The sequence below is a fragment of the Acinonyx jubatus genome, chromosome A2 (genome assembly GCF_027475565.1).
Source record: "Acinonyx jubatus isolate Ajub_Pintada_27869175 chromosome A2, VMU_Ajub_asm_v1.0, whole genome shotgun sequence".
NCBI classification, from domain to species: Eukaryota; Metazoa; Chordata; class Mammalia; order Carnivora; family Felidae; genus Acinonyx; species Acinonyx jubatus.
The window spans coordinates 137,308,998-137,335,330 of NC_069383.1; the positions used below are offsets into that span (position 1 = coordinate 137,308,998).

Sequence of the window (26,333 nt, forward strand, 5' to 3'; positions counted from 1 at the left end):
TATTTTATTTATTTGACCATTCCTTTTTTTGTTGAACATTAAAATGGTTTCTTATTTTTTGGAAACAAGGCTGTGGGAAGGAGTATCACTGAACAAATACTGGTCTACCTCTCTATTCTCTTACTGTAGATTCCTGGAAATAGGATCACTGGGTCAAAAGGCATGAACTCCTTCCTGTATTGACCTTTCAAAAGCTCAATTTGATTTACATATTGCAAATAGTTTTGGGGAAATTTACTCATTTATCATACCATGGGGATGTGTATTGCTACTACGACGACTCTTGCTACTGCTTATATCTTAATTTAGTAATTTGATAGGCCAGAAAAAGTGATCTAATTGCTAACAGTGATCTCCTTGCTGATCTCCTCTTGGAGTTATATCCAGTTCCAATCAAGCCTCCACAGTGCTTTTAGAGAGATTTTTCTCTAAAATTCAAATTTGATCATATCACTTGCCTGCTAATGTCAATCATTTGCTCCCCATTGCTTAACAGGTCAAGCCTGACATGTACAGAATGTTTCATCAGCACTTTCCCTATATGGCTTTTGCCTACATTTCCAGTTTCTCTCTCCCTCTCTCTCTCTCTCTCTCTCTCTCTCTTTTTTACTTCCTCTCTAGTAACATAAAACTATTTACAGTTCTCTAAAATGCCTTGTTTTACAATTCTTTTCCTTTTCTTGCATGTTGTCTCAGTCTTGAATGCCTATCCCTCTTGGCCACCAGTGCTCACAAAGTCTGTTTAGAGAGAAGGCAGGAGATGGATGGAGTGTTCCATTCCTAAAACTGGAAGTGCTCCTGTGAACAGCCCTATCCTGGATCTTCTTACCACCATCTCCACGGAGATGCATTCCAAGTCCTTTACATGGCAACTACGCTTCTGCTGTCTGTAAAACTCTCTATATCACGGTGTGCCTTCTGACAATAATTTCTTCCAAGTAGCTTCCATACAATTTTTGTTGTTTCTCCCTGGCTGCAGTGGTGTGTATGCTGCCCTTCATAACTCCAAAAGAGATCTTTCAGTCTCTGTTTGCCCGACTCCGTCTTCTCAAACACTTCTTGAAGGCACCCTGAACTTCTGTAAAACTTGCAATTTGGTGTCTAACATGGTGCTGTCACTTCGTTATGCATTGTTAAGCACTGCGTGTCAAAAATGCTTTTGAGGACACAAAATAAATTGCCAGTAGTCAAAATAATGGCAGAAAGAGAAGCAAAAACATGTACACTTGACCCTCGAACAACATAAATTTGAACGGCATGGGTCCACTTACAGATTTTTTCTAGATAAATACTGTACAGTACTATAAATGTATTTTCTCATCCTTAGGGTTCTCTTAATAACATTTTCTTTTCTCTAGCTTGGTTTATTGTAGGAATACAGTATATATAACACAGAACATACAAAATGTGGTTTAATTGCTTGTTTGTGTTATTGGTAAGGCTTCCAGTCAACAGTAGGTTATTAGTCGTTACGTTTTGGGGAAGACAGGTTTACCTGGATTTTTTACTGTACAGGGGGTTGGTGCACCTCACCCCTGCGTGGTTCAAAGGTCAACTGTTGTATAGAACACTCTCAATGCAGAGGTGAATGATGGTGTGCAATAATGGAGGACTCGCATTCATTGGCTGAGAGCGTCTGGTATACACTGCTGTGTTAATGCTTACTAGCTACATACCTATAAAAGCACTCAAGGGGCATAAAATGTTTATTTGCTTATAGTACACTTTATTATATTGTCATTATATATGTATTTACGTATTTTTAAAGACGTTATTTAAAGATATTAAAGAGAAAATAGTTTTTCTAAAGAGCTAGAATTGAGGGGTGCCTCAGCTGATTAAGCGTCTGACTTCAGCTCAGGTCATGATTTCACGGTTCATGAATTTGAGCCCCCACATTGGACTTTCTGCTGTCAGCATGGAGCCTACCTTGGATCCTCTGTTCCCTTCTGTCCCCCTGCTCGTGCTTTCTCTCTCAAACACACACACACACACACACACGCGCACACACACACATAAAAAAAAGAATTAGAATTGAATGCAGTGTTGTTACACATGGTGGGGTATAGACCAAGTTGCGTTCATAGTTAAAGCAGTGCAAGTGGTATCTGCTCTAGGAAATCTTTTCTGACACTTCCATCCTCTGTGCCTCCTTTTGTATGATTGATTTGTATTGATCTGTGATTTGTTGAAAGGTTGAGGTGATTTATGATAAATTACAAATATCATCATCGTGACCGTACTTTGACTGAATCAAGGAATCACAGAGTTGGATGGCATCTCAGATGTCATTTCGTCTAACCTCTCACTCAGCAAAAGTGATGTTGCTGGGAGAGGGTCACAGGATGCCTACTAGGATGGCTTTCATTGTTAGAAAAGTTATCCATCACATTGTATAGGATATTTCTCTGAATGACAAGCACTTGTTGGTCTGAGTTTTAACTCTACAGAACGCATCCTACCCCTTTTTCACAAAATAGACCTTCCCAGGGTTGAGCCAGCAGGCATATCCTGCCTTCTCTTTTCCAGGCTAAGCATCTCCAGATCCTCAAGTGACTGGAGTATGCTTCATGCATAGTTTTGGTGCCAGGTAGAGCAGAGACCAGTGTGGCTCTAGTTCTGAGAATCCCTAAGTTACAACTGAATAAGCCCTTTCATTTCGCTTTCCTATTCTGGGTAGTTTAAGAGTGTATCTGTCCACTGAACTTTATGAATTAGCCATGACTCTTTTGGCTGCAAGTAACAAAACCCTAATTCAAAGAAACTTAAATGAGAAAAGGCTCATTGAACTGGCAAATCTAAGGGGTGGCTTTAGGCAAAATTGGATTCTGTAATGCAATGACTGCTGGGACTTTTCCTCTTTTCATCTCTCAGCTCTGCTTGCCCCTGTTTGACCTAATTCCTAGGTGGGCAGGGTAGCCAGCAGCCCCACATAGCTATCATTATAGCTTGTTATCATAGACGAGGAGGGACCACCTCCTTCAGTCTCTCTCACAGAACACCTGAAAAGAATGGCTCAGCTTGGGGCGCGTGCCCATCCCTGAACCAATCATGTGGCCGAGTGGCTTGGAGTGCTTCTGTCCAGCTTGTTTTCTGTGAACCACCCTCTGCACCCCCCACGCAGCGCCCATCACCTTACCTTTTGGTGGAAGGAACCAATGTGGTCAGCTCCATCAGAGCCACTCAGAATGAGAAGGATTACTGCGGGATGGGGTCAGGGTTGGTTACCCAAAGGAGGTGATGCTGGGGAGGAAAGCATGTTTCTACCGAGTTACTTAACAGGCTACTCAAGAAAGGCCATGGCTCAAACATTCAAAGATCCAAAATGCAGAAATGTTATGGCTGGATAAAAACAGACGCAGTGGTCAGATGGACCACCTTTTTAAATTTTTTTTTTCAACGTTTATTTATTTTTGCGACAGAGAGAGACAGACGCAGTGGTCAGATGGACCACCCTTTAAAATTTTTTTTTTTCAACGTTTATTTATTTTTGCGACAGAGAGAGACAGAGCATGAACGGGGGAGGGGCAGAGAGAGAGGGAGACACAGAATCGGAAGCAGGCTCCAGGCTCTGAGCCATCAGCCCAGAGCCGGACGCGGGGCTCGAACTCCCGGACCGCGAGATCGTGACCTGGCTGAAGTCGGCCGCTTAACCGACTGTGCCACCCAGGCGCCCCTGGACTACCTTTTTATAATATGCAGCTCATTTTCGACTCAAAGTTTCCTCCAAGGTGCCTTCCACTGTATCAGGACTCAAACCATATTTTACTGTAATATTGAGAAGTTGCCTACCATGTGCTTAAGTTAATATTTTGAAAAAAAATCACTTTTCCTCAGGAGCATGTATATTGGGTTATAGTCATAATGGTTGCTTGCTTACATGTCCTAGTTATACTTCATTGTTTGGGGCAAGGTCATACATTCTGTTCCATTTCTAAATCTATTCCGATTTGAAAGATTCCCTGTTGTGAGACTCTTCTTTATGATATTTAAAAACTACATGGAGAGATGGAAGCTGAGCTAGATTAAAGTTGTACAAATCTGATTAACATCATCTGCTCTGTTTCAAAGGTCAGGTGCACTCAACGAATTTACTTTGAAATTATTTTGTTTATTTTGCGGGCATATACATCATGAGCTTTCTAAAGGTCAAAAGTAGAGTTTGTTCTTGGATTCTAAAGCAATCTGATTTCCATTTACAGTATGCTTTGGTGACCCTAAATGCAGACGCCGGCCCAGTTAAGTCATACTTCCAGTGTGTGTTTGGTTTAATTTTCTCATGAAGAAAATCCCTGCTAGATTAAGGCAGTGCTGAAATATCATTTCCCTAAATTGCTTTTATTTCCAACAAGGTTCATAAGAGAACACTACTCATAAATGACACCTGAACTGTGAATGTTGGTTTCATGCCCATTCTGTTTTCAAACACACGGGAGCATCTTTGTCAGCTTGATTCTTAGCTGGAAACTAGAGGCAAGGTCAGAAAAGTTAGGACTCCTGGGTTTGATTAAAATTTACCTGGTAGGGGTCCTGAAGCTTTATTAATTGAAATGTGTTACTGTTTGTTTTTTGGACACGAGGCTCCAATAAATTAGAGTCTTATTTACTACTCAAAAAATCAAGGATCTAGTTATAAATGAAGTAGTTTTTCATTAATTATTTTAAACGATTATTTTTCCCTCACCATATGTACTTTACCAAGATAAAAAGAAAATCTCTCAGAGTATTTTGTATTCATGTTCATTAACATTCTGGTGGAATAATAAACCTCAAAACGATTCATGTATGAATCAGTGAGGCATGGCTAATTACAGTTTTCAGCCACATAGCCAATAACATCCACCACAGAACACGGCATCTGTTAAATACATCTCTCCGAATTTTTGTTGGGGGAGAGTGGTAGGAAATAGGGAGGTTGGCAAATTACAATTTTAGAATGTCTAAATATTTTAGGGGCTTGCACATTATAAATCTCTTTCAGGCAAGTATTTACCACAAGCATGACATCCTGTTATCAAAACAGACAAAAACCCCACAGATTCGTTTTAAAAACAAAATGAAACAAAACAGAAACAACTATAAGTCCAGAGAATGGACTGTGTTCTATAAGAAAACAGAAGAACCTTTTTGGAACATTAGGGAATGTGATTTACCATAAATTTAAAAAATATATTTTATACTGAATTTTAGAAATGAATTTTCCTATTCCTTAAAAAAGTCATCTCGATACTATGACTTTCTCCAATCCACAAAAGATATTTAAAAAACGAAAATCTGAAAAGCATACAGAGGACACAGAAAAAGTTGAGTGTCATGACTAAAGCATTCAAACTCAGAAGCAGTTTTGTAATGCACACTCGAAATCTTTTCCATTACTTTTTTTGCTTAAAATATTTTCCCTTAATACAATCCATCTTGTTGAGCACCCAAAGACTACAAGAATAAAATCATTAGAGTCCACATTTATTTTATTTTTTTAATTTAAACTAGTGTTATTTCAATGCCATAACAAATACATGGCAAAAAAAAAATATTGGTCAGAAGTTCAGAACTGTATAAAGTCGAATAAAAGATACTCTTGCCACAGCCACGCCATCTCCTTTCCCCAACCATCGTTCACAACTATTTTGATGCTCCCAATTTCCTACCAGAGGTGCAGGTAGGTCCACAATCTCTCATTTGCAATGTCAAAATCCAAAAATTTTGAAAACCAGAAGTCTGGCCTATTTATAGCATTTGATTATCCCATGTATGTTTTGTTGCACAAATGTCAATGTTTGATGACAGGGTCCTGTTCTAAGGCGGCTGTAGGAGTGGTAGACACTAGAGATATAATGTAGGCATATGTTACCTTTTCTTTTTTTTTTTTTTAACGTTTATTCATTTTTTGAGAGAGAGAGAGAGACACACACAGAGTGTGAGCAGGGGAGGGGCAGAGAGAGAGAAAGACACAGAATCCGGAGCAGGTTCCAGGTTCTGAGCTGTCAGCACAGAGCCCGGCACGGGGCTGGAACCCACGAACTGTGAGATCATGACCTGAGCTGAAGTCTGACCCTTAACTGACCGAGCCACCCAGGTGCCCCAACATCTTACCTTTTCTAAAAACGGTAAGATTAATTTCCAAAACACACCTGTCCCAAAAGTTTTGGATGAGTGATTATGGACCTTGGTAATTATATGTGTAACACAATCCTTTAATGATTACACAAATAGATCATACTATATACACCATCTGGCAAGTACAGTTATGGAATAGCTTATTATTTTCCCTTAAGGTTTCCTGTGGCCTACATGCTCTGACCTCTGATTACCTTTTACCTCCTCTTGTACGGCTCTTCCTCTCATTGACTCTTCTCCAGCCACGTGGACTGCCTTGCTATTCTTCCACCATGTCAAGCCTGTTCTTATCTTAAGGACTTTGCACATACTGTTCCCTCTCCCTGGAACAGTCTTCCATAGACCTCCTCACTTCACTGAGGCCCCCACGCTTCACTGAGATCTTTGTTCAAATGATATCTCTTCAAAGGGCCTTCCTGACCATCCTAGCTAACAGAAGACCACCCATCATCTTCTAGCCCCCCACTCTGCATTTTTTCCTTAGCATTTCTCATCATCCTACCATACATTATAAATTTGTGTACCAATGTATGGTCTTCTCTACCGGAAGTTCCATGAAGGTACGGATTTTTTATGACTTATTTACTGTTGCATCCCCTAATAACTAGAACAATGCCTGCCATTGGTAGGTGCTCAGTAAATATTTGTTGAATGCATTTTTCTATTTGCCTCAAAGTTAAGTAATTTGTTTGATAGTTACAAGGCTCTCAGTTGCTCTTTGGGAAACTAAGAAGTGTGCTTGTGAAACCATCATGAACTGGCTCTTGGGACTCCTCCAGCTGCTTTCCCCACTGTCTTACTTCCACTCTGGATTGTGGACCAATGACTCTACCTTGTCCGAGCTCTGGCACTTTCCACATGCTGTTACCTCTGCCTAGAACTCCCCTTCTCCTCCTCTATAGGTAGAATTGACTCATTCTGGCATCGACTTCTAAAGCATCACATAGATTTGTTCACTAGTTTATTTGCTTATGGTCTCTGTTCCAGTGCAATATCAGGGTCTGTGTCTGATTCACTGGTGAATCCCAGCCCATTGCACAGTGGCTGGCCCAGAGGAACCCTCCATACATGAAAAACTGAGCTGAAGCTGCATCCCACCCTGCACTAAGTCCTCTATGAAAGAAATATACTTTTTAATTTTTAGGAAATGCTTTTAAAAAGCGTTCCTCCCTCCCCCCCCCCCCCCCCGCCCAAGAATGATGGAATGCCTTTAAAGCTGCAGTGAAACTAGGCATAATGTGTTTAGAGGCATAATTTCTTGAAAGAGAGTGAGGAAAAATCAGAGCTTATCTTTGAGCCACCCTAGTGAGATCACAGCTTGGACACTGAGCTTAGTTTTATGCACCTTATGTTCTAGGTAACTGGAAGATGATTGCAAAAGATGGCAGTAAGAAGGATTAAGTGTGATTATTTATGAGGCATAGTTAAAAGGAGACAGCATGCATATGTTCACTAACTATAGGGAATAGACCGATCTCTAAATATCTGATGAACAAATCCACCCAAGGAATATATTTAACACAGAACAACAAAGGGATAAATAAGAGGGGAGGGTAAAAAAAAAAGATAAGGAAAAAATTTACAGAATTTTCAGCACATCACAAGATGGTTCTTATTAACAACCAGATTTCTCCAATAACAGCCAAAAAGCTAAATGATTATGGGCTGAGAAATTTGTGAAGGAGACGTGAGCATCTGGGTACAGCTGAGTTTCCCAACCTTTGTATGATTTGTATTACAGAAACAATGCATCATTTTTTCCTAATACAATATTTTCTTATTAGAGATGATTTTTCCAAATATCCCCCAAGTTCTGGATTATGACCTATAACATACGGCTGAGATGAATTATGCAGAGAGTTGAACTCTTTGACCTCAAATGCCTTTCTACTTTTGAAATTCTATTTCCATGGTAAGGATTTTCTTGTGGGTCCTGTGTGCTTGAAGAGGATGCTGTTGGGAGGAGTGTTTGACTTAAGTGGAAGAGTATGTGACCACCAGGCTTTCCACATGTTAGGATGGTCTCAAGCTTTGTGATAATGGGAGGTTATTGTAGGGTCACTTTTGTCTCTTTACTTCATGGCTTGGCACAGTGTAATGATTGGTATAATGTTGGACCCTTCTAGCACTTTCCCTATTTACTTTGTATTTATTGAGTGTCTACTATTGAGTAAGACATAAGAAAATTTCATGCATTCAGGGAGCTTACATTTTATTTGGAGGAGATCAATGATAAACAGAAAGACAAATAAATGGTGATTGTAACTTCAAGTAAAGCTATTTGCTGTGAAGAAGTGCTACAATGGACCATGCATAGAGGTCTTTCACAAAACTGTCTTCTTGGTCTAAAGACCACAGTCTGTGTACTTAGTGTTAATTTTGCAAAGATCCCGAGCCCTTTATACGTGCTTCTGCAATATCGCAAAATGAATAACATATTGTCTTCAGGAATATTTCTTTCAATTCCCTTTCCCCCTTTTCTCGATCTCCTTCCTTCCCTTTCACTAAACCCCAGTCCCACTGAAGCCTCAAAGCCCCAGAGTTCCCAGTGCGAGAGGCTTTTGTTGCTCTAGATTTTGTTTTTTTTGTGTGTTAGTGAGAATGTAGAAAGTACTGTCTATATTAATTGTTCACATGATGAAATATACAAGGTGATAGATTGCTTTTTGTTTTGTTTTTGGTATGTAAGTTTTGAATTATTCTTATTCTGCTAGTGTCAGCAATATGAGCTTATGGTGACACAAAGCCACCTGTAGCAGATCCTCTTGGTGCCCTGCCAGTACCCCCTATTCCCTTGCCATTTCAGGATACACCAGCCTGACTTTAATGGCAGCACCTGGCTGCCTGGCTTTCTCTGGACATTGAGGCAACTCTGCCCTCTCATATAGCATGCCCGAAGAACCAGGGACTTAACTGCCTCTGAAAACAGACTCCAATTACTGACTGATGGGAGTTAGTATTTAAACAACATAGTTCTTTTGTCCTCTGGTGGGATAGCTCAGTCTATGGCATGTGTTTCACATTGTTTCGTATAGTTCCTCAGGAGAATTAAGCTCAATCACCCTTTGTAGTAACATGCTTTTTTGTCTGTCTTCCCTTCCCTATTTCACTTTTCTATTCTACTGGTGTTTCCTGCAATTACCGACTTGCACTTGAATACCTGTCTCAGGATATACTTCTGGGAGAACTCAAGCTAAGATACCATCTCCTGGCGATTGTTAATCAAGTTGCAGATCAGACAGTCATCCCCACTGATTGTCTTGGCACTTTGATGTCCTGGGTCCACGGCAAGTGCCATGTGTTAATGCTCTTTATGTATGTATATATTGCTGAAGGTCATGGCTGACCTTGAGCCCAGCAAACAGCATAGCTCACAGTTGAAACAGTACATAATATGTTCATACTAGGCTGCCTAACAATGGTTTCATAATCATTAGATACCACTGTTTAAATCCTGAGTATATTCATGACATTTGCCTTTTGATTGCCAAGTAGAAGATGCAGTGATAATAGGTTGATACTTTCTCAGAAGAGTCTAGTTGTTGAGCTTTCCGTTTTCACATGGTTCAATGATTCCTTCCACATTTAGTCTGGCTGCCGACACATGTGTTGAAATCTCTCATTCCAGTCAGCCTGAGAAAGGTTGGTATTGCTGAGCTGAGTCTGTGCTCATAACAGCTAGAAAGAACTGTTGTATCACAGCAAACAACCCCAAATTGACAGAAGATTAGGCTAGGAAGCCTGAACAGAGGTTATAATTTCTACGTACAAAATTAGTCTCTATACATATTGATCACATTTCTGGTTCATCTGTGATTGTCTTCAATTTCATCTAGTTATTCACAATTCTCTAATATTCTATGTGGCCATGGTGTTTGTGTGATGACTTGTAAATTGACCATAATCCACAGTGACATTCTCTGAGAGCCAAGCTTCCTAGGACATCAGTATTTCACACCAGGACATTTTGTAGGACACCTTGGTACTCTCCATGAGGTTCAAACATCAGAAAGGATGAGAGATCTAAGACTTGGTGTAATCACCTGCATGTAATGAAGCAGGCCAAAGAAACAAGTGAGGAAAAAAAAAAAAAAAAAAGGAAATGGTGTCAGACAAAGTAGGGACATATCTGGGTGTTTGTCCAAGTGTAATTGCTCTTTGTTTTTCCTTAAATGTAAAAGGTGACTGGCAAACATATGTTCTTCCTTGGCACTAGAAATGGGAGGAAAGAGAAGGGAAGTAGGCAGTCCTGAATAAGGGAGGTTGCTATAAGGAGCATAGTGTGTAATATCGAGGGTCTGAAGGACAAGATTCTAGTCCCTGTACATGAGCTGCACGACCTTATGCAATTATTTAGCTGTTCTGCAATTTGCAATTGCATTTATTGCAAAATTCATTTTACTTTTCATACTCCTCTAGACCAGGAACATCTTGAAGTTAGGAATTGCATCTGACTCAGTGATTTCTCCAACATCCTAGACTATATTGAGAGAATGATTCTGAATTAGAAAAGGGAGCAAGCACAAGGGTCCCATGGTGGTTCAAGATGTATTTAATAAATCTGCACCAAAGAAAGGGAGAATAGAAAATAAAGACTACTCTAGATTTCATTCAATTATTCAAAGTATATTTACTGAGTACCTACTACTATATATACTTCTAGGTGCCAAAAATATTGCCGTGAGCAGAACAAAAATCGTCATCTGCTTAGATCTTCCACTATAGGGGACAAGACGATAAAAAAGATAAATAAATTACACACAGCACTGGGAAGGAAAAGTGCTAAAAAGAAAAACAGCACAAAAATGGTAGAAAGGAAGAGACAAGGGAGTTTGCGGTACAATTTTGGTTAGGATTTCAGGGAAGGCGGAGTGTAGTCTTAAGATGGATCAAGTGAAGGTCTGCGAGCCGGTGTGGTGAGAGAAACATGAGGAAAAGAAGGCTTAAGTAATCAAGAACGATCCAGAGTGAGTAGAGGAAGTGAAAGTAAATCCAGCCAGTGGAGGGGGGGCGGGTAGTTAAAAGGAAGAAAGGAAGTAGGAGGGAAAAAAAGCAGAATAACCTGAAGAGTCTTATTTGTCACTTGGAGAAAAAGGAGGTTTGTGCAGTTTATGACAAAAATCCCTTTCCAGAGCGATTCTCACCTCCGTTGCTGTCTTGAAAACAACGTTTCCTACCCCTGAATCAGAGTTAGTGACATTATGGCTTCTGATTGGCCCAGTTCAGGATCATACTTTACGCCTATTGGCCCTTGCGTCTGTCCAGACTAGGGGCCATCTTAGGTCCCGCCCCCGCCGCGGTGCCCTCTGGGAATTGTAGTCCCCTCTACGCTCCGTCTAGTCCGGAGACTTTTTGCCCTCCGGTTACCGGGTCCCTCAGGTGGCCACCCCAGTGGGCACACGCCCAGGCGCTGCTTCTGCCCCGCGCTCCCTCCCTCTGCCTTTCACTTCCCAGCTGCCAAGATCTTGGAAGGTAGGGGCAGGGGGCAAGCCCCAGTCGAAGAGTGTTTCTGGGGTGCGGGTCTGGGTTTCCACTCGTGTCTGGTCCTTACTCCCTCAGTCCAGTGGGACGGGGTCTGGCTCGCACAGCTCCTTGAGGCAGGGGAGGTTGCCTGTCCGGAGGACGCTCCTACCCCTTGAACCTTTTCAGGCCCCATTCTGAGCACCAGCCCTAACCCTAACCCGCCCCTCATTCGCTGCACAAAGGGGTAAACTAAGGCATGGGCCACACCAGCGGCTCCAGGGATACCCTGGCACCCAGACCTGGTGGTGTAATTGGCACTAGCCGCTTTTTGAGGGTTTTCCAAGGTCATAGGCAAGTAGCAGAAATCGCTGCCCCAACAAAACTGTGTTAATCACCCGGCTTTGGGATCCGCAAAGGGAGGGGGCTGAACACGTGCCCAAGAAAGGAGCTAAGTAGGTAGAGGGAAGGTAGTATTTTGGGAGGGAATCTTACATTTGACATTTTAAAAACACAAAGCACTGGCTTTATGGTGGGGGAACTCATGAGGACTCGTTTGGACTATTTTATGGATTAATGTAGTTTTTTATACAAAAATACGCGGGGATTTAAAACGTGGGGGGGGGGGAGGCTGGTTAGTGGAACTGGAGTTGGAGGCGACTCTCTAGGATCAGATTCTTCTGTTATATGACCTTGGATCAGCCACTCACAGTGCTTTATTTGGGAAAAAAGAGCTTAAAGATCTTTACCGAAGTGGCCCAAGGATGCTGGCTGGAGCCGAAAGCTAAGAGAGGTCTTGCTTGTGGAAGTCTGCCACTTGCAGATTTACTGCTTTATTATTTCGAATCCCTCAAGAAATGTGCCGGGGACCAGTAGAAAAATGAGCTCAGTGGTTGTTGTAGAAAGGCCCTGACCTATGCTGGGCCTGGGACTACCGAAAACGACTCCTATTCGCACCTGTTAAGCCGGGTGTGCCTGAACTCTCCTTCTCAGGCTCCATGTTACTGCCGGCGGCCTGAGTAGCGCAGGCGTGTGGGAGTTGGAGTCCTGCCCCCTGTTTCCCGGCGGGCTGGTACTCTATCTCCCAGCGTGCCATGTGGTGCGGCGAGGTGTCTCCTGGGAGTTGAAGTCTCACTTCCCCCCGTGCTGTGGATTGGGCCTTTGACTCGGAACTACAACATCCAGGTGGCACTGCGTTCTTGGCTGGCAGCCTGTGTGTCCACCTGCTTGAAGCTGGGACTAAAGAGAATTGTTTAGGAAAGCAGTTGTTGGGTACTGGAGAGATATAGCTAGTAAAGATGTCTTTTGTAGGTGTCGTCGTCATTGATTGTATATGCTGTTACAAGTATTAGGGGAGTATTGTATGTGCTTTTCCAAGTGTTAGGGAATATGCATGCTTTCAAACACAGCTAACACTGGATAATTTAGAGTGTTCCTATTACTTCTTTTTGTAACACCGTAACTGCCATCTGTAGATGAGGAAAAATCTTGAGAAGATTATTTGTCCACATGACACACCTAGTAATAAAAAGTAATGTATGTTTATTTATATTTATTACCTTTAGTTATTATAGTTTAATTCTCTCAAATGCTGTATGAGATAACCATTTTATATGCATTTCACATATAAGAAAACTAAAAGTTTTAGTAAAGCAATTAAAGTTAAGCAAATTGTCCAAATTAACTCAGCTAGTGAATAGAAGTACTGGGATTTTGACCCAGTCTCCTTGATAGGCTCTGCTTAGAAAAAGGCCGCACCTGAGATGCTGGGGGTGGGGGTGGTGGTGCTGGGTGGCTTAGTTGGTTAAGTGTCTGACTTCGCCTCAGGTCAGGGTCTCCTAGTTTGTGAGTCTGACTTCCAGGTAGGGTTCTGTGCCCACAGCTCAGAGCCTGGAGCCCACTTTGGATTCTGTGTCTCCCTCCTTCTCTGCCCCTCCCCCACTCATGCTCTGTCTCTCAAAAATAAATAAACATTAAAAATAATTAAAAAAGAAAAGAAAAAGACCCCGCCTAACGAAGTGAGCGAACCCAATGTTTCTGAGTACAGAATTTGGAATTTTTCCATTATACCATGTTTCCTCTGTAGTCAGAGACTAAATGTTAGGGCTGCAAAAACCTTTGAGATCATTTAAATTTAAGGCAAAGATCTTGGAACAGTTCCTGGCATATAGTAAAAGTTCCAAAAATGTTAGCTATATTTAGCTTTATAATACCTTTCTTTTAGAGATGAGGAAACTGGACCAGATGGTAAAGCAGTTTACCCAAGGTCATAGGGTTGGTTTGTGTCAGAGATGAGACTAGACCCAAGCGATTCATTTCCTAGTCCAGGGTTATTTTCATTCTACCATCAGTCAGCTAGGAGGAGCACTAGATGTGAAGCTGTTTAGATAAGGTTTCCCTCCTAATTTGTTTTTTGTAGGCCATAGGCCAGGACCCATTGTTGTAAAGGCCCTTTTCTTATTGGTAAGGTTGTACTATTTCATTAATTAAGCAAATATTTTTTGAGCATCTTCATATGCCCATCCTCTTTAGGTGCAGGGGCCACATGGATTAAAGGAGCTAATGAGTGAGGGCTGGAAGGACCTTAAAAACCATCTAATTTAACTCCTTTATTTTATAAATGAGGAAAGTGATCTATAGTCTTCATCTCATGCCCTCGTGTCAAAAGCCTCTTGTTTCTGCCAGGAGACAGGATTCTGGAGGCCTCATAGTACTGTATATGACTTTTCAGGTTCATGATTTCTTTTATTTGGTGTTCTCATCCTGTTCCTATTCCTGGAAGCGTTTGGTGGAATGCTTTAGGAAATATTTCTGCGCTCCTCTCTTTATTTGTATATACATGCAGCTTCAATATGCTCCCTTTCTATTTTGGGAATGTCTTGTTTTGGTTCCCCATGCTTTTTTCCCTTTTTTTCTTTCAGACCCTTGAGAACAAAATCTGACACTGTGCATTCGCACAAGTTACATTCTAACCCACTAGCTAACGTAGGGTATCAGAAATATACACACGTGTTGTTTGAATTATATAAAACTTTAGTTTTAGAAGGCACATTGGCCCTTTCAGTTCGTAGATAATAAAGCAGGTAACTTACCTCTTGTGTGTGTGAAAGATGCTTTCTGCATAATTAGTTATTAAACTAATGTTTTTATAAATTATCGGCTAAACATTCATAAACAGTCATCATGAGAGATGTTCTCCCCAACCCCTCCTGCCCCCTCCCTACCGCCTGCCCAGCACTCTCCCAGCTAACAGTCTGCTTGTTCAGCTTCCAGCACATGCCTGACCACTAGTAGACACTGAAAAAATGTTTGTGAAATTGCATTCATAAGCATCCCTAAGCTCTGTTCCCACATCTTTTTCTTGAATCTCTTTTAAGATAGAAATGCTTTGAAATATAAGATGTAGCAGGTTGCTTTCCTTTCGGTGTCTACATTGCGATGAAAAAAATCTCACCCTTTGAGGTCATCTTCCAAGGGGCTGTTTCTTTGGGAATGTCCATGTCTGTGATTTCTCAGACGAGAAAGTGATCCAAATAGCAAAACATAGCAAAGAAGCCATCGAGAGTGGTAGTCTGGAGGCCTATGATTTAAATCCCACCCTTCCCTCTTAGGGCACTTAGCCCTTGGTTTCTTCTGTAAAATAGGAATAATCAGCATTTGTGCCTCATAACGTGATGATAAAGATTAAATAAGGTGATGTTTTTAAGGCTTGGAGCATGTTGTCAGGCACTCAGTAGCTAGTGTTCAGTAGATGGCTAGTAGCTCTTATTTTTGTAATAAAAGTAAACAACATATGAAAATATATCACATTTAGTCATGATTTAAACTTGAGGCAGGTGTCTATTTTATAAAAGGATTTGCCGTTTGATTTCTTAGAACAGCCAGGTTGACCATCACATGTCAAGTGTGCCCGCAAATTTGATAATTGATCTTGCCAGCACAGTGATACTCTTTGTGTGGGGAGAGAGATAGATAGTCAAGCTTTCGGCTTTACATTGCCTGCTGAGAGGTCCCTGATCTGTGGTTCCATCTATATATTAAATATCAGATTGAAAAGCGGCCTGCCCTTGTCAGTGAGGGCTTCTTTCTATTTCTGGAAAGGACTAGGCCTATTCCAGGTGTCTCAGGGTTAAAGTGAAACAGTCATCACCCTGCTGGTGACTAACCCCAGGGCAATGGACACGTTGACATGGCAGGTGTCTCTCTAAAGCTGACACCTGCAATAGCCATGAGGCTATTGGTTACTGATAAGGAGTGAGTGAGAGAAAAGGGGTGCTGCAGGGGACAGAGAAGGAGAAATGGGGAAGAGCAAAGAGCAGATTGGCAGAGGGAACAGCAGAAGCCCTCAGTAGCATCTATTTATTCTGCACATTTATCCTGCACCTAGCTCTGTGCCAGGCACCTCACTGGTAGGCCCTGGAGACACAGCTGTGAATGTGGCTGGCATGGAGTTGGTTGTGGTGGTGGGTGGTGGTTAATTTTAGGCAGGAAAGAGCTTAGAGGAAGAAGGAAGGCAGGAAAGAGGAAGTAGGAAAGGAAGAGTGGGTATTGGGATTTGATGAGCGGAAAGGTCTCTGTGTCTGGGGTATAAAAATCACTGGTTGTGGGACATGGGGAGGTAGGGCTGCGCTGGCAGCCACCAGCGATATTATTCAGAGTCCAGTTACCTGTACTGTAAAAGAATTTTGGACTTTATTCCAAGGGCATTTGGGAAACCATTTTATAGTCTTTTTTTTTTTTTAATTTTTTTTTTCAACTTCTTTTATTTATTTTTGGGACAGAGAGAGACAGAGCATGAACAGGGGAGGGGCAGAGAGAGAAGGAGACACAGAATCGGAAACAGGCTCCAGGCTCCGAGTCATCAGCCCAGAGCCTGACGCGGGGCTCGAACTCACGGACCGCGAGATCGTGACCTGGCTGAAGTCGGACGCTTAACCAGCTGTGCCACCCAGGCGCCCCATCCATTTTATAGTCTTAAGTGGGGAAATGAAATGATGGGATTTGTTTTTTAAGAGTGTGGATGCAGTATAGATGATGATGAGCTTGTGAGAGAGAATTGTCCAGGTAGACCTGTGTTTGGTTTTGTTTTGTTTTTTTTAACTTTAATGACCATAGGAATCTCCTGCTGATCATAAGCTGCTGGTTCTGATTCAGTACATGTGAAATAGGCCAGAGATTCAGGCTGATGCCATTGGTCCATGGACTGTACTATGAGGAGCAAGTATTGAGGAAACTTTTGCGCGATCTAGATGGGAGATTGTGGTGGTTACAAGAATGGACTCTAGAGGGGGGGCGCCCGGGTGGCTCATTTGGTCCGACTTTGGCTCAGGTCAGGCTCCCATGGTTGGTGAGTTCGAGCCCCGCTTTGGGCTCTGTGCTGACGGCTCAGATACTCAGAGATTGGAGCCTGATTCAGATTCTCTGTCTCTGCCTCTGTCTCTCTCTGCCCCTCCCCTGCTTGTGCTCGGTCTCTCTCTTTTAAAAATAAATGAACATTAAAAAAAATTAAAAAAAAAAGAGAGAATGGACACTAGAGGGTCAAAGACCTGGATTACAGTCTTGGTTTGACACCTTACTTTTAGTGTGACTTGGGGAAAATGTCCTAGTCTTGCTGAGTCTCAGTTTCCTTATTATCTGTGAAATGGAGGTGATGATTCATTCCTGTTTCAGATTTCAAATTGTTGAAATTTTCCGGGAGGTAACCCATAGAGAGTGCTTAGCACAGTAACCGGCAGTCAAGAAATGGTAGCTGTGAATTTGCTCTTACTGTTGTTAATTGATAAGACAACCTCATGCACCCTGCTCCACGTTACCTTGTTTATCATATTTTGAGTACTAGATGGAATAGATCACTCTTCATTGTACAGTTTTTGTCTCCGTCTCGCATGGGATGTGCCAAACTTCTTCAGTCCTTTGGTAAAAGCTGGAGCATTATGGGCAACTAGATATATTTCTCCCATGCAATTGAGACTCTAAATTTGATGAAGAAAAAATCTGGGATCCTTAAAGTATCATCTTATATCTGATTAAGAAGGGAATTTGAGGCACCTTGCTTCCTCATGTAAATTTACTTAGGCCAATTATGGTGCTTCTTTCTCTACATAATTTTAACCTGTTTGGATTGATTTTCAACCAGTGGTCCTCAGCCCTTGCCGCAAGTTCAAGTCACCTGGGGCTGGTCCCATCCAGAAAAATTAAATCAGAGTGTGGGAGGGGAGGCAGGCAGCGTTACTTTCTTTTTTAAGTTTCCCAGGTGTGTCTGAAGTGCATTTAGGAGTGACAACCACTGATTCTAACAACAGAACGTCATGAAATGAATCAGGTACAGTCTAACAGGTGAACGTCCTGTGTGGGGAGGGAAATATCTAGAATGTAGCATTTTGAAGGCTTTGGGCATGAAAGCCTTGTCACAAAGCTCTCCTGGAATTTGATGAACTACAACCATATAGGTTGTGTTCCGGGTTATCTTTGGGGTCAAATCCAAGACACCCTCCCCACCCCCTGTCCCATTTTGTATCTCTAGTTGTGCTCGCCTGATTTAGGATTCTCAATTTTGTTTCTGGCTGTGTTTCTCTTCCTGCTACTTAGTTTGTTTTATGCCTCATAGCTGGAAAAAAAATAGTAACCCATTACAATTATGTTCAAAAGAAACTGAGTTACATGCTTTCGAGAGCTGTGGCTTCATTATCGTAAAGGTTTCAACTATTGTTCAGAGACACACTACCACCGGTTTTAACTAGTAACATTCTTTAAATTTTTATTTTAAATTTCTTTCTTTCTTTTTTTGTTTTTAATTAAGTAGGCCCCACGCCCACCGTGGGAATGAACCAGTAGCATCTGACCATTCTAATTCAGTAGCCTGAAACGGAGGCTTCCAGAGAGGTTGCCTATTATAAAGATTTGTTTCCTTTTTAATTTTTTTAGAGTTACCCTCACCCTCCTTTTCAGGGCAGAATAATTAAGCTAATTTGATTAAATACCTTCCATTTGATGGATTATCCATAGTATTTGAGGACCTTTTCCTTTTAAAAGTTTTTTTTTCTTATAGAAAATGTGTATATGTAAGTTTGTTTCTATCTGAATATTTATATTTAAAACCTTGTATCCAGTGTCCAGGAGCATTCTTGGCCTGAATTTCGATTACCCTGCACCACCATTTCGTTTTTCAGCATTTCCTGAGCGTTTTTTACTCACCAGGAGGTCATTTCGCAATTGTAGTAGTTTTCTTTTTCTTCTGTGTTGACTTAATAGAGGGGAAAAAGAGAGTGGGAAAAAGTGTTCTTGTTGGAGGGTTTAAAATCCATTTAAAAATTACATATTTGGGGGATATTTTGTACATATGCCAAGGTTTTCTTTTAATGATAAATAAGTAGGAATAGAAGGGGAAAATGAGAAACTGGCTAAGAGGTTTGCAAAAGGCACACCTCGACAGTATTCTGGAACTGAAAGGCTCTTTCTGAGTCTATTTATGTGTTTATTAGTCTTCCTTGTTATGGATTTACCTCTTTTTATTAAGAATCAGATTTCCATTAAAATTCAGTGTATTTTGCAGTTTCTCAGACTCACAGCTATTGGAGCTAAAACCCATCACAGATAATGTGGAAGTATCAGTACTCCCTCATGAGGTTTAGTGCTTGCATATTTTAGTTGAGCACGGTTTGGAGGAGAGTATGGTCTGTAGTCGTTTAATCACTGAAGCATGTGGTGGATGGTAAGAACAAAATTTTCATTTTCTGCAAGGCTTAAGGTCTTCTTCCCATGTCTTCATTTTTGGGAAAAAACACCCTAGAACTCATTGCTGTCTTAAGTCTCCACATTACCAGCAGGACAGTACCTGCTCGGTTGTGCCTGGAGACGTTCTAAGGATGCCTCGGAGCAGGTGTGTGCTGGGAGGACAGGCAGAGGAGGGGGCTGGAACCTGCTGGGGTCAGGTTGTTTGTCTCAGCCCAGGAGCACAGGCGATTCCTGTTCAGATTCTCCCAGGAGTGAGGCTGGTGGATAGAGAGGTAGTGGTCCCAAGGAGGGCAGGAAAAAGCAACCCAGATGGAGAAGCAAAGGCAGAGGGTATGGAAGGGCTGTAACAACAACAAAGATGGTCAGGTGGAGGGGGGGATGGAAAGTTTTTTGTTTTTACAAATATCTGTGTGAATGGTGCCCTCCTGAGCTGTGCTGTGCCCTGCTTGCCTGGTTATCACACGCAGGGGACCTGATGAATGGAGGTGCTGGCACCTTCAGAAGAGGGGAAGTGATACTGGGGTACAAAAACAGCAGGTGGCCACTGCCATGTGAAATCCCAGTTGCTGGGATCTGCTGGCTGAGTGGGTACGAGCAAGGCCAGAAGCTTCTGCATCCAGTGACCACAGATGAAGGTTGCAGCTGAGGCCCTCTCTTGGCCCCTCCAAGCAGGACAGAAAGCTTCTTCTAAGCCACGGCTTCCTCTAGGCTCTTGAACTTCTGAGAGGCAACAGGCCAGCTCTTCCCTGGCCTGGAGGAGTTAGCTGTGTTGGGCTTCCCAGTGCAGATGAAACAGCTGGGTGTAGCTCTCGTGGGTTGGGGACTAGCTGGAATGATATGGAAAGGTCCTGGTGGGGCCAGAAGCTCCTGCATGTCTCACAAACTCCCAGGTGGTACAGATTCTGCTGGTCCATGGGCCACACTTAGAAAGCAAGGTTCTAGTTCTTGATGGCTCCTCCCATGCTACCATTCTGTTGTGATGCGATGAGGAGCGTTAGGAGTTCGCAAATACATAGGGCAGTCTCTTACAGGCCGAGGGTGATCTTGGGCAAGTTGTGTTGCCTTGCAGAATTTTATTTTCTTCTATAAAATGGACATAGTGAGTGTGTACCTCATAGGAAGGTATGAATAAAATGGGATAATCTATATAAAATATTAGCACGAGTACCTCTCCTATAATAATTTCTTAGTAAATGTTAGCTTTTATTTTTATTATTGTTATTATATTTTACATTTTTATTATTTTTGAGCTCAGAGACTCAGATCTGTAAACCCAAGGCATGCGGCTTTACCGGGTATGAGATGTGGACACATGGACAGGTCTTGATTTGGTCTGTTTTGTCGTCTTTAAAATGGAACTTGTAACAGTCACTGATTCTGGATGTTGTGAGGGTTGAGTAAGATTGTATGTATAAAGCTCTTGGCATGTGTTAACTACTCTTATGCTTATGAATACTAATCACTGGATTTGGGGGGTCTACACAGCAGCTTCTGGTACTCTGGGTTGGCCAGGTTGCTGTGAGTCACTCTTGGTGTGGTAGGAGCTGCCTACACTAGAGACAGGTAAGTGGAGAGTGGGACCAGGATCTGGAAGTAGGTGATGTCTGGAAGTTAAGGTAAGCAGGCAGGTGGAATGTGGGATGACAGCCTGGTGACAGGTCCGGTAGCAAATCCAACTCAGTGCTGAAGTTTGCTCTGACCATGGACCTCACTGGGCTCTGCCTTGACAGTCTCTGACTCGCCTGGTACCCCAGTGTCTGTACCTAATCTCCAACTGTATTCTTGCCAGCTCCTGGTTGTGAGTCATTTCCTTGCTCATCATTAATTAATTCACTCCACATTCACTGAGGCCTTTTTCTTCGGTCTCTGTAGGTTAGTTCCTGTGTTTTAGCTTCCTTGACTTATACTTTTTTTTATAGCTTTTATTTAACCTCCATTTTTGATTGGTGCCCTCTTTCCTCTGAAGGAAAGGAAGCTCTATGAAGGCAGCAGTAGTGGCTATTTTGCTAATGCTGCCTCCCATCACCTGGTCCCTAACTTAGAACTCGATGTTGAACTTTGCACTGTGCCTCTTATTTCTGGGCTCTGCTCCATTACTTCTCTGGTTAGCTGAGTCTTGGTTGCACGGAGGGTATAGGTAAGTGAAATCTGTTGAAGTCCTGGACCTCAGCCCCCTTACTGCTTCTTGAATCCTACAGCCTCCCCTTTCCTCCCTTTCCTGTAGAGAGTGCCTTGTTTATTGTGTTAATATTGTGTATTTTCCCTCTTCAGAAGTTTGCTCCCTGAAGGCATGGACCTTTTGTAGTACTGTTTCTTGCTCTTTCTCCATGCATAAAGCAGCACAAGGCCTGTCGTGGACAGGATGAGTTATGTCTCATCCTTACCATCAAGATCTGAAAGTCTGGGTTACCTTGAAGGCTGCTGCTCCATGCAGGTGATAGGAATTTTCAAATGCTGGGAGTCAAGAAGGGGCTCATAGGAAGGGAGTAGAGACAAAAACCTATTCTCTGGCTCTGAGGACCAACTCCTGTCTTTGCTTCTCATTAGCCGTGTCATCTTGAGCAAAGGACTCAACCTTTCTGCATCTCGCTTTTCTGTAAAACAAGGATAATACCAGTTAGCTCTTAGTTGTTGTGAGAATCAAGTGAGATGGTTGCTGTGAAGCATGCCCTTGCATAGTGCCTGATATGTAGCCACCATTCAATAAATATTACCTTGATTGGTGTCATTAAACCTGGGATGTTGCTCTTTCTACTCCTGCCGGTTGGTAGTTGCACATGGGTCCCAATTTTCACTTTGAAAATCAGGGCTACATCCTTCCCATAGTGGGCTGTCATATTCCCTTTGGTCATCAAGTAAGCGTAGATGCCATCGGTTCTGGCCATATAGAGTTTGCTGCAAATGTTGGCAAACAACAACCCAGGATTCAACACAAAAAATAAATGCTGGTTGATGTTAAAGACAGAGGAATAGAGGTCAGAAGACAAACACATCCACCGTACTGTAATATTTAAATGCCTTCTCATAAACACTTAAGATTCTCATTAGTCCAACATCAGAAAAATGATAAATATTAATATTTGTCATCAAAGGGAAGCTTAGAAATCAAAGTTTAGTAAACAACTGTTGTATTTCAAGGATTACATAATACTGAAGGAATTTTAATTCAACACATCCAAAATTCTGTTTTTAAAAATTTCTCTTATTTGTTTTTTATCCATTGTAAAAACTAGGAAAGGCATGCATTTAGTTGGAAAAGATTCAGGGGACTTGCTCATTTTGATCACGTTTTCAGAGACTTAGGTTATGTTCGTGTCTGGTGTCTACAACAGAGACCCACATGTGCTAGAGCCACTCTCCTTCTCCAGATCTCCAGTTCTGCTTCAGGAGAATCATAGTGGAAATTGGCTCCTATTAGATCATGAAAGGGCACTGTGAGCTCCCTGTCTTGGCTGTGGATTCCTTTCCCAAGCTTTTCTGCTCTTGCCAGTTCTGAATGTGCCAGAAGTATGTGCAATAGTCCCCAGAGTCAGCAGGGAGCAGGGGGAGAGGCAACAGGCCGACATCATCACTGTGAGGCAGTCAGGCTTTCCTTTCCTGTTTTCACAGAGTCGGGCATGGCTGACTCCGTGTGACAGGGTCTCATCATGTCACCACAAGGAGGTGGTGCAGGGAGTCAGGGGACCTAGGTTTTAGTTGTGGCTCTCACTGCCTTCTGCAAGTCTTATCCTCTCTCTGGGCCTCCCTTTCCACATTTGTAAAGTGAGGGGGCTTGGATCTGGTAATTCTGAAGTCCTGTGCCTCTCCAATGTCCTATAACCTTAGGGGAGACCTTTAGGAATCTGCTAAGCCCTTCCTTGTTCTGTCTGCAGAGGGGCACTTGCTTGGAGTGCCTGATTTTGGGGCCACACAAACCTATATCTTGCCTTAGCTAATTTACTTTAGTTCTTAGTTTCTTATCCATTATTGGGAATAGTACAAGGTTGTCCTAAGCATAAGAGATGATGTTTGGAAATCCAGTGCTGTGTTGTTATTATTGTTATGTTATTGTTATATATTATATTTATATCTGGACTCAGGACTTTTCTGTCTCTTTGTGACTCAGTTTCCTCATCTAAAAAATGGGAATAATAGGGGTGCCTGAGTGGCTCAGTCAGTTAAACGTTGGACTCTTGATTTTGTCTCAGCTTATGATCTCACGGTTCATGAGATCAAGCCCCGCTTCGGGCTCTGTGCTGACAGGGCGGAGCCTGCTTTGGATTCCTTCTCTCCTCTCTGTCTGCCCCTTCCTTGCTCATGCACATGTGCTCTTTCAATATAAATAAATAAACATAGAAAAAATGGGAATAATCAGAACGTACCTCATTGGTTAATTGTGAGAATAAGATAATGCATGAAAATATGTGGGATACTTCCTGGTATATAGTAAGTACCAAATACATGTGAGTGATGGTTTTAGCTATCATTTGTATTATTAGTCACAATACCAAGAATGAAGTAGTGCTTTTTGTAAAGAATAAGATAGGAAAAGGCAGGGGCGCCTGGGTGGCTCAGTCGGTTGAGCGCCCAACTCTTGATTTCGGGTCAGGTCATGATCCCAGGATCATGGGATCAAGCCTTGTGCTGGACTCCGTGCTGAGCGTGGGGTTTGCTTGGGATTCTCTCTGTCTCCCTCTGCCCCTGCTTACTCGCTCGCTTGCTCACTCTCTCTCTGTCTCTAAAAAAAAAAAAAAAGATAGGACAAGCAAATGGGAGTAGTTACCTTTTCTAATACACATGCTGAAGTATATTTTTAGTGGTCTAAAAGATCCACCATTTTCTCTGAGCATCTCATTTAACGTAGGGAACATTAAATAAATGATGTCAAGTCTGTACTTAAAAGTTAAATATCTATGTCCAACATGAATTCTTAAAATAGGATGCTGGAGCCTCTTCAGAATCTAATGTTCCATACATACAAAGGTAATGAAAACACTAATGGAAAAGATATCTGCACCTCCACGTTCATAGCAACATTATTTACAGTAGCCAAGCTAGAGAAACAAGTGTCCGTTGATGGATAAACAGAGAAAGAAGTTAGGGTATGCACACACACACACACACACACACACACACCCTGGAGTATTATTCAGCTATAAAAAATGAGAATGGTTGGACCCTGAGGCCATTATGCTAAGTGAAATAAGTCAGAGAAAGAAAATACTGTTTGATCTCACTTACTTGTGGAATCTAAAATTTTTTTTTTAATGCCTATTTATTTTTGAGAGAGAGGGAGACAGAGCGTGAGCAGGGGAGGGGCAGAGAGAGAGGGAGACACAGAATCCGAAGCAGGCTCCAGGCTCTGAGCTGTCAGCACAGAGCCCGATGGGGGGCTTGAACTCACGAACGGTGATATCATGACCTGAGCCCCATGACCTGAGCCAAAGTCAGATGCTTAACCAACTGACCCACCCAGGTGCCCCTTGTTTGTGGAATCTAAAGCAAGAACAAAAAAAATCCCACACTGAACTTAGAAAGAAAAGATCAGGTTTGTGTTTACCAGAGCCAGGGGGCGAAGGGAGCGGGGGAAGGAATTGGAAGAAAGTGGTCAAAGGCACAAACGTCCAGTTAGTTATAAGATAAATAAGTCCTAGGCTGTCACGTACCACATGATGACTGTAGCTAACACCTCTGTAGCGTATACAGGCAAGTTAAGAGATTAGATCCTAAGGGTTCTCATCACAAGGAGAATTTTTTTCCTTTTCTCCCTATTGTATGTATATGACAGGATGGTTGTTAACTAAGCCTGTTGTGATAATCATTTCACAATACATGTAAATCCAAACATTGTGCTGCACATCTTAAACTTACACAATGCTGTGTGTCACTTATCTCTCAATAAAACTGGAAGACTGATATATCTCTCGCCGGAGAATGAGGAGAACAGAAGATAACTAAAATGCTTGAATGCAGGTGTCTCCGGGGATGACAGCTGGGAAATGGGAAGAAATGAGGCAAGAGTTTTTTTTGGGTTTTTTGTTTTTTTTTCTAAGAGCTGTGTATTGCCATTTGATTTTAATGGTTATATACTTTGCCTTACAATAAATAAATAAAAAACATTTTGTTACAAGTCAAAAAAAAAAAAAAGGAATCTAATGTTCCAGGTCGAGGGTCTATCTCCACATATAAGATGAAACCAAATTAGAAGAGAGCTTACTTTTTATCAGATTACTGTGGGCGAGGAATGAAACTCAGACCTTTTTGTGTGGATTCGCTCATTTCATCTTCATGGAAGCTCTCTGAGGCAGATACTCTTACTGTCTCTGTATACACATGAGAAAGCTGAAACTCCGAGAGGTTAAGTAAACGCTTAAGGACACCCAGCTAGCAAGTGGTGAGGCTAGAAGTGGACCCAGGTCCTGTGATCCAGGAGCTAGAGCTGTATTAGCTGTTGTCCCCAGATGGTACAAAGGTCAGACCTGCTTGATAGCTACTATTTCTGCATAATGAAGTCTAGTGGATCAAGACAAGGATGTAAATGATTTGCTTTTTATGTAAATGACTATGCTTTTATCAATGACGTAGCAAATCAGCATTCCTTTATATTGTTTCCAAGATCATTCCATTTTGTGCAAGGGAATGAGCTTCAATAGAGAATAGACTTATTTAAGGAAATGTTAATAATTTCTCAAATTGGCAGCATCAAAACTGTATTTATGGAATTAAAGAAAACATACTGCATTTATATAACGCAAATTTACCTGGAAACAAAATTTCTTTATCTTTTTCTGTATCTCAGCTTGCTGCCGTTGGCCTCAGTCTATTTTTTATTATTATTTTTAAATGTTTATTTTTGAGAGACAGTGTGTGTGGGGGAGGGGTGGAGAGAGAGGGAAACAGAGGATCTGAAGCGGGCTCCGCACTGACAGCAGAGAGCCCGATGCGGGGCTTGAACTCACAAAGTGTGAGATCGTCACCTGAGCTGAAGTCCGATGCTTAACTAACTCAGGTGCCCCAGCCTCAGTCTGTGTTTAAAACACAAA

At 42.0% G+C, this 26,333-nt stretch overlaps 1 protein-coding gene across 3 annotated transcripts in view; it reads left to right on the plus strand.

Moving 5' to 3' along the window:
- Positions 1–11,415: 11,415 nt before the first annotated feature.
- The window catches only part of FHIT (fragile histidine triad diadenosine triphosphatase), a 1,399,071-nt gene continuing 1,384,153 nt past the window's right edge, over positions 11,416–26,333 (plus strand). For all 3 annotated transcript variants that reach the window (XM_053220342.1, XM_053220341.1, XM_015065266.3), the window contains exon 1: positions 11,416–11,589. The gene's annotated coding sequence lies outside the window, so the exon portion shown is untranslated. The remainder of the gene's footprint in view (positions 11,590–26,333) is intronic.